Below are 8459 nucleotides of genomic sequence, written 5' to 3'. Positions count from 1 at the left end.
CACCGCAGGAACTGTAAAACCTGCGCCCAAACCTCCTCCCTCACCTCTATCCAAGGCCCTAAAGGAGCCTTCCACATCCATCAAAGTTTTACCTGCACATCCACCAATATCATTTATTGTATCCATTGCTCCCGATGCGGTCTCCTCTACATTGGGGAGACTGGACGCCTCCAGCAGAGCATTTTAGGGAACATCTCTGGGACACCCCATCAATCAACCACACTGCCCCGTGGCCCAACATTTCATTTCTCCCTCCCACTCTGCCGAGGACATGGAGGTCCTGGGCCTCCTTCACCGCCGCTCCCTCACCACCAGACACCTGGAGGAAGAACGCCTCATCTCCCGCCTCGGAACACTTCAACCCCAGGGCATCAATGTGGACTTCAACAGTTTTCTCATTTCCCCTTCCCCACCTCACGCCAGTTCCAAACTTCCAGCTCAGCACTGTCCCCATGACTTGTCCTACCTGCCTATCTTCTTTTCCACCTATCAACTCCACCCTACCCCCCCCAACCTATCGCCTTCATCCCCTCCCCCACCTACCTATTGTACTCTATGCTAATTTCTCCCTACCCCCACCCTCCTCTCACTTATCTCCCCACATTTCAGGCTCCCTGCCTGTATTCCTGATGAAGGGCTTTTACTGCTCCTCGGATGCTGCCTGAACAGCTGTGCTCTTCCAGCACCACTAATCCCGAAAATGATATTTCACACTAACAGTTGCATGTGAAGAGATAGCCAAATGGGAATCCACAAGGAAATTGCAAAAACAGAAGGTCTGCAAATGGAAAAGTATTAAGCTTCTGCAAAGAAGGAAAAGGACATCAAAGTAACAAGGGAAAACGATTGGAATCCAAAAATGAATAATAACAGACTTCCATTGTAATAAGACTGGACAAAGAAAGCCAATTGCTGCAAGTTACGGGAGAAAACAAATACTGTAATATGAACCCCTCAGCAATGCTCAGAAGAGTACACATAAGGTGAGGAAGTAGGTATTAAACCTGCAGTAATAACACAATAAGAACATGATCTTCTAGAATCTACTAAGAAAGGAGAAATGACTCAGGACAGTGGAGAAAATTCTTCTTCAATTATTGATAAAGACAATCTGACCATGAAAGATTTTGAACGTTTTTTTCAACAACAGCAATATTTTCTTAGATTAAATGGAATGCAGTGGTACAATGGTTATGTTACAGGACTCAAAACCCAAACACCTGGCTAATGTGCTAGGTATACAGCTTGTAACTCACCAGGGTACATGTTGAAATTTGAATCAAGTACTAGTATAGTAACTCATTGTCAATTACGTTAAACTATCATTTTTTTCAATATTGTCTTTTAGGGAAGGCAATCTACCATCCTTACCTAGTCTGGCCTACATGGGACTCCAGACCCACAGCAATGTGGTTGACTCTTAACTGCCCTCTTAGCAATTAGGGATGGACAATAAATTGTGGCTCAGCCAGCAATGCCCACATCCCATAAATGAGAGAACAAAACCAAGGAGGTAAACCAGTAAAGTTATTCCGTGACAATGGTGCAAGTCAAGTCACTGATGCTGGCTGACAATACAATTTCTTTTTCAGAAGAGTTAATGAAGGAAGATATGTTTTTTGGAGGTGTACACTGAAATTACAAGCCACTCCCACTGTATAGAGTTGAATTAAAGAGTGACTTATAAATGATAGATCGTAACTGCTCTTACTTTACCAATTCACCAACCTCAAACAGCAGAAATTCCTCCTCCCCTCCATTTCAATTGTGAAATCCCTTACTCTGAATGTACACCTCCTTGTTCTAGATTCTATCATGGAAGATACACCATGACTCTATCAAGCTAACTCAGAATCTTCTAAGCTTCACCATATGCACCTTGCATTTGACTAAATTCCAATTTATGCAACCAGTCTGCGTAAACTTTCTTCAAAAGACATCCCCTTCATCCCAGTGGTCAACCAAATGATCCTTCTCTGATCTGCCTCTAGTACAGGTATATTTCTCCCTCAAAAAAGAGATCAAAATTAGAGACAATATCCTCTGTGGTTTCATCAGTACCCTGCACAGGTCCTGATTTCTTATTTCTATACCCTATACCCCATGTGTTAAAGACCAATATTCCTTTGGCCTTCCTGATTCTTGGGATTTGGGTGTTACAGAATATGTTATGGATGGTTGTAGTTGGAAATTCAGAGATGTTAATGTCATTGAACATCAAAGAGCAATGGTTGGATTCTTTCCTGATGAAGATAGTCATTGTCTGGCAATGAAATTGCTACTTGCAATGAAATTGCTACTTGCCTCTTGTCATTCCTTTGAAGGGAAGATGAAAATGCATTGGAAGCAGTTCAGAGAAGGTATATGAAATTAATTCCTAGAATGGGCAAGTTAGCTAATGAGGAAAATTGGAGACCTTATATCTGTCAGAGTTTAGAAGAGTAAGAGGCCACTTAATTAAAACACTTACAATCCTGAGGAGACTTGACAGGGTGGGTGTGGAGAGGATATTGCCCCATATGGGAGAATCCAGCATTGGTTAAAAATGATGTGTTACCCACTTAACATATTTGCAACAAAAGTTTGATTATAGAGTCCTAGTCATGGACTTGTACAACACAGAAACAGACACTTTAGTCCAACTCGTCCATGCTCACCGGATGTTTTAAATTAATCTGGTCCCATTTGCCAGCATTTGGCCCATATGCCTCCAAATACTTTCTATTCATATACCCATGCCTTTGAAATGTTGTAATTGTACCAGGCTATTACCTCTTCTGGCAGCTCATTCCACGCTCCCACCATCCTCTGCAAGAAAAAATTGTCTCTTAGGTCCCTTTTAAATCTTTCCCCTCTCACCTTAAGCCTATGCCCACTAGTTTTGGACTCCCCTACCCCAGGGAAAAGACCTTGACTATTCACCCTAACTATGCCCCTCGTGGTTCTATAAATCTCTGCAAGGTTGTCCCTCAGCTTCTGGTGCTCCAGGGAAAACAGCCCCAGCCTATTCAGCCTCTCCTTATAGCTCAAACCCTCCAAACCCTGGCAATATCCCTGTAAATCTTCTCTGAACCCTTTCAGGTTTCACAGTATCTTTCCTATAGTAGAGAGACCAGAACTGAAAGCAGTATTCCAAAAGTGGCCAAACCAATGTCCTGTACCGCTGCAACATGACCTCCCAATTTCTACACTTAGTGCACTGACAAATGAAGGCAAGTGAACCAAACATGTTATTCTCAGGACACCGAGTCTTTGGGACTGGGTAGTAGAAACAGAGTTACTGAATATATTTAAGGCAAATATAGAAAGAAGATTTGGCATTTTAGTCAGCCATGATCTTATTGAAAGGTGAAGCAGGCTCAAGGAGCTGAATGGTCTACTGCTGCTTTTTGTTCAAATGTTCATTCATGTGTTTACTGTGCTACATTTGGAGAGGGGCTCTTCAGTATCTGCAGAGTCACAAATGGCACTGAACATAATGTGATTAGCAGCGAATGTCCCTGCTTCTGAACTTATGACGGAAGGGACGTCATGAACGAAGCAAGTGAAGATGGTTGAGCTTAGAACACTGCCCTTAAGATCTCCTGCAGAGATATATTGGGCTAAGGTGATGGACTTTGAACAACTATCTTGGTTTGTTCTTTTCCTCCTCATTATTTATTTTTATATTGACATCAAATTTGGTTACAATATACTTAGAACCTTCAATGTCGCTAGTAAAGCAAATTGTAAATGTTGAACCTCAGGACTGATCACTGTGATACCATATTAGTTACAATTTGTCGACCTGAAATGGCCCATTTAGCCCAATGTCCTGATTTTTATCAGCGAGTGAATCACCTATCTGTGCTGTTGTATTACCCCCATTACCACAAGCTCCTCCTTGTGTAGCAAGCTTTTAGCTTGGCACCTCAGCAAATAGCTTTTGAAATGCCAAATAGACTATACCTACTCGTTCCGCTATATCTACCCTGCGTACCCTCCAGGGTCTGTACACAGCTGCAGCATTTTCATCTAATTCGATCAAAATATCCTTCTATTCCCTTCTCCGCTTTGTATTTATTAAAATTCCTCTTAAATACATCTATGGTGTTTACCTCAATATCTCATAGCAGTGGCATACTGCATATTCTCACCATTCTCTGCATCAAGAGGTGAATTTCCTTTTGGATTTACGAATGACAACCTTACATGTATGACATTAGTTTATATATCTCACAATGTCAATCCTATCATCCCTTTCATAATTTTCTTGCGTCAGACCTGAGCTTTCCCTTATCTTTAGAAACATAGCTAGTTTGTACAGCTTTTCATGATAACAATAACCTCTGTACTGCTACCACCCACGTGAAGATTGCTTTTAGATCTTCTCCAGTACCCTCTTTATCACTCTTCATTATTTTGAAACTAGAATCTTTTGCAACACCCCAAGTAAAATCCATCACAATACTATATTTAGATTCTCCCCTTTATAATGCTCTTGGAATGAATCTCCACGTTTGATTTGCTGTTTTTAATCCAAGCTGCTACTTTTAGTGAATTGTACACTTATACATTTCCATCTCTTTGCTCCTTTACACCATTTAATCTTTTGTTAGCCAATCAGCATGTGGCATACTTAAGGTTCTCATCAAAATGCACCTATGTCACAACATAAATAGAAAATGAAAGGACAGGGTATTAAGAGAAAGGACAGGGTATTAAGAGAATGATTCAGAAAACAAGCACAGAGATATAGGATGGCACGGTGGCTCAGTGGTTAACACTGGTGCCTCACAGTACCTGGGAACTGGATTTGATTCCACATTTGGGTGAATCTGTATGGAGTTTACAATGTTCTTCCCGTGTCTGTATGGGTTATGTCCCACAATCCAAAGATGTGCAGGTTAGGTGGATTGGCCATGCTAAAATGCCCCATAGTGTCCAGTGATATGCAGATTAGATGGATTAGCCATGGGAATTGCAAGGTTATGGGGTTGGGGTGGTTCTAGGTGGGATGTATTTCAAAGGGTTGGTGCAGATGTGACAAACTGCATGGCCTGCTGCCATTGTGGGGATTTTGTGAGAGATATATTGGCCTAATAGTCTCATCTAATGCTATGAAAGTCTATGATTTCATGTACACAGGTCTGAATTGTATGTTCCTCTCTCAAATTATTAGCTACCAGGAGTGTGAAATACTAGAATTCGTGTGTTTGTGGCCAAGTTTATAATTAACTGAGCCCATGTGCAGTTGTTATACACGGGGGCAATTGCATGGATTTGGTTCATTTCGCGTGTGACTTGGTTCTCCCGAGGCTGCCCGTAATTTCAAACAAGTGTTTTGGAATTATTCCAGCATTTCTCCCACAGCTGAATTACTCATCATCGCATCACCCAACTGGTAGGGAACGTACTAAGTATATAAACGTGTAGGTGTTTGTTTCAGAAGGGTCATTCGTATCAATGACTCTATAGTGATGTATTACCTTCTATTGTGGGGGTATTTATCCCTTGTTCCTAGTTGGGGAACAAACCAGCCAGTCTGCAAACTTCGAAAGAAGTTTAATTTACCAAGCTTATATAAGGATGGGAACATAATCCTGGGTGGAATCTTTCACTTCCACTATCACCTCATACAACAGCTTGAGCCTGATCCATTCACCATTGAACCACAACCACTGGAGTGCAACACGTGAGTTGATCCGTGCAAAATGGTCTAAAAACTCTGAGAGAATTAAGGTGATGAAAGATCTTGAGAACAAATTTTTGAAATTTGCTGAAGGATGTTTCATTTTACTGCTTGTATCCAATGGTAGCCAGAGGCATTGTAGCAGCTGTTTTAACACAGATAAGTGCATGTGTACAATGTATATATTTATGTGTGTCTTTGCAAGTGGGTCATTTGTGTGTGAATGTGTTTCTTTGTATGCACGTTCCTATATTGTATACTCCAGGTTTTGGTGAAAATGGAGTCTTCTTATCCAAAATGGATTATGGGTGGAGCAGGTTTGAAGGGCTGAATTATCTGTTTCCATACCTAATTCATATGAAACAATTAAAGATCCATGTTTAGACTGAGTTTTGTCAATGTCTTGGTGTGATTATCGCAATGGAACTTTTACCAGGTGATTTGTCTTTCTCTCTGGTTCAAAATGTTGATTGAAAGATCAGGCTTCTGACAGCAAAAATCAAAATCAGACTTTACAACATAAGCCATTAGTTGCACTTTTGGAATCCAATTCAGTTCAGTCCTCAGTAACCAGTGACCTTCATTGACAGGTAAAGGCTCCCATCTTCAGTCTCCCTCAGTTGCCAATGACTCAACAGGTAAAAAAGTTGGAGACTTCTGTCTATAGGTTCCTTCAGCCACCAATCAATCTTCCTTGGACACGAGACATTCCCCAAACTCTCTCTGCAGTCAGACACCCTTACTAATTCAAAATGTTACGGTAACAGCAGTCTAACAGCAGTGTGTAAACTTTTGCACAAGATGAGATTTATTTGAAAAAGAGAGATGAACTCATTCCTCCAAATTTAAATCAAGTTCAGCTCCACATGAGCGTGTTGAAGGAAATTTGAGAAGTAAGGTGTAACGTATTGCAAATTATTCATAGTTGGATTAAGTTAAACATGTAACTATGTTTGATAAATATCTCAACTTGCAAATTATTCCAATAATCAAATGATTCTATTTTGCTAGAAGCAGATTAGCAAAATGAAAGACTGTATCAAATGTGATTGAGTCAAAATGTCATAACAATCTATTTCTGTACAATCCAGTTTTAATTTCAGAGAATTTCGTTTCGCACAGACCATGATTTTTGCTATTGAAGAGATAAATAGAAGTACAAAGCTACTTCCTAATGTCACACTGGGGTACCAGATTTATGACGGCTGCAGTAGTGAAACCCAGTCAGTAAAAGCAGTCATGGCACTCATCAGTACCCAGAATGAAACCAGACCTGATTTCAACTGCACAGTCAATTCAAAAGTCCCTGCTATATTTGCCGATGCTGGATTTGTCAGGTCACTGGCAGAAACAATGCTCACTGGTCCTTTTGGAATCTCAACGGTAAGATATCTGCATCCTATTGCATTTCATTTTGATTTAATTACTGAACTTGCATTGTATCAAACTACGAAGAGTAACAGATTTAAAATATAAATCTGATACATAACATGTAAGGTTTAAAATAAAAGCAGAAAAACACTGGAGAAACTCAGCAGGTCTGGCAGCATCTGTGGAGAGAGAGAGAAACAGAGTCAATGCTTCAATGCTTCAAATGCAATGACACTTCTTTAGAATTCAAGTTTAACTCTGAGTTTGACTCTGAACTATTTTCCTCTGAGTGAAGAGATTATAGATTCAAATCTCACTCCATTCAGCTTAGCCTAAGATATAGGTTGATAAGTCAGTTCATCATTGAGATAGTGCTGCAGTTGGAGGTGCTTTCTGTTGGATGAGCTATTAAACCAAGGTCAATGCTTGGTCTGTATGTTGGACATCAAAAGATTGCACTGCCATATTTCAAAGAGGTGCAGTGGAGCTTTCCTTCATATAATTATCCACATTTATCTCCTAACCAGCATCAAAATCAAATTATCTAATAATTGTCACTCTTTATGGGATCTTACTATGTGCAATTTGATTGTCAGATTTCTTATAACACCACAGTGATGACACTAAAAAGTGTTTCATTCACTGTAAAGTGTTTGGAATGCTTTGAGTTCATAAAAGATGGTATGCAAATACATCGTTATTTAAATATCTCAATATTGTCCTCACAATGCTGTGCAAAAATTAATCCATTCACCACTAATTTCTGAACACTAGTAATTGGCAATGGAATGCTATATGTTGCTTTGTTTTTTCTTTGCTTAACCCTTCCCTGAAAATTGTAAAGCTTGGGGGTTTAAGCCCCATTTCATAAATGTAACATACAATCTAGGCTGACTCTTCAGTGCAATACTGAGCAAGATGCCATTTTCCTTATAAGAAGTTTGACTCAGGGTTCTCCGGGTCTGTCAGATGAATAGAAGAGATCTTATGGTACCATACAAAGAAAAAAAACAATGATGTTTCCTGTGACTTAGTCTATTTTCTACAATTTGTGCAATTAATTTATTGCTAAACTGATCTGAGAAATGGAGGATACATTGTTTTCCATGAAAGATTATAGCTTGTGGATATGTTGCTGCCCAACTCGCTGTGTGTTTCCAACGTTATCTGTTCTCATTGAATACAACACCCAAGGTTTATATCGCTTGATTTGAAGGAAAAAAAATCAATAGAATTCCATATTTTATCAGTAACATTATAGAATATAAAAGCCAAACAGTAATGTTGAGCCTACCTGCAGCATTAATAGATCTCTGAGCCACTGTTCTTGGTTCAAGTCTCACATCCAGGCGAAGAAATGTGCATTTAAAACCTTACCAAATAGGTTGATAATCAATCTGCAAGTATTTTCCAAAGG

Source organism: Chiloscyllium plagiosum, chromosome 13 (assembly GCF_004010195.1).
Source record: "Chiloscyllium plagiosum isolate BGI_BamShark_2017 chromosome 13, ASM401019v2, whole genome shotgun sequence".
Classification (NCBI taxonomy): domain Eukaryota; kingdom Metazoa; phylum Chordata; class Chondrichthyes; order Orectolobiformes; family Hemiscylliidae; genus Chiloscyllium; species Chiloscyllium plagiosum.
This window is presented reverse-complemented; position numbering follows the sequence as displayed.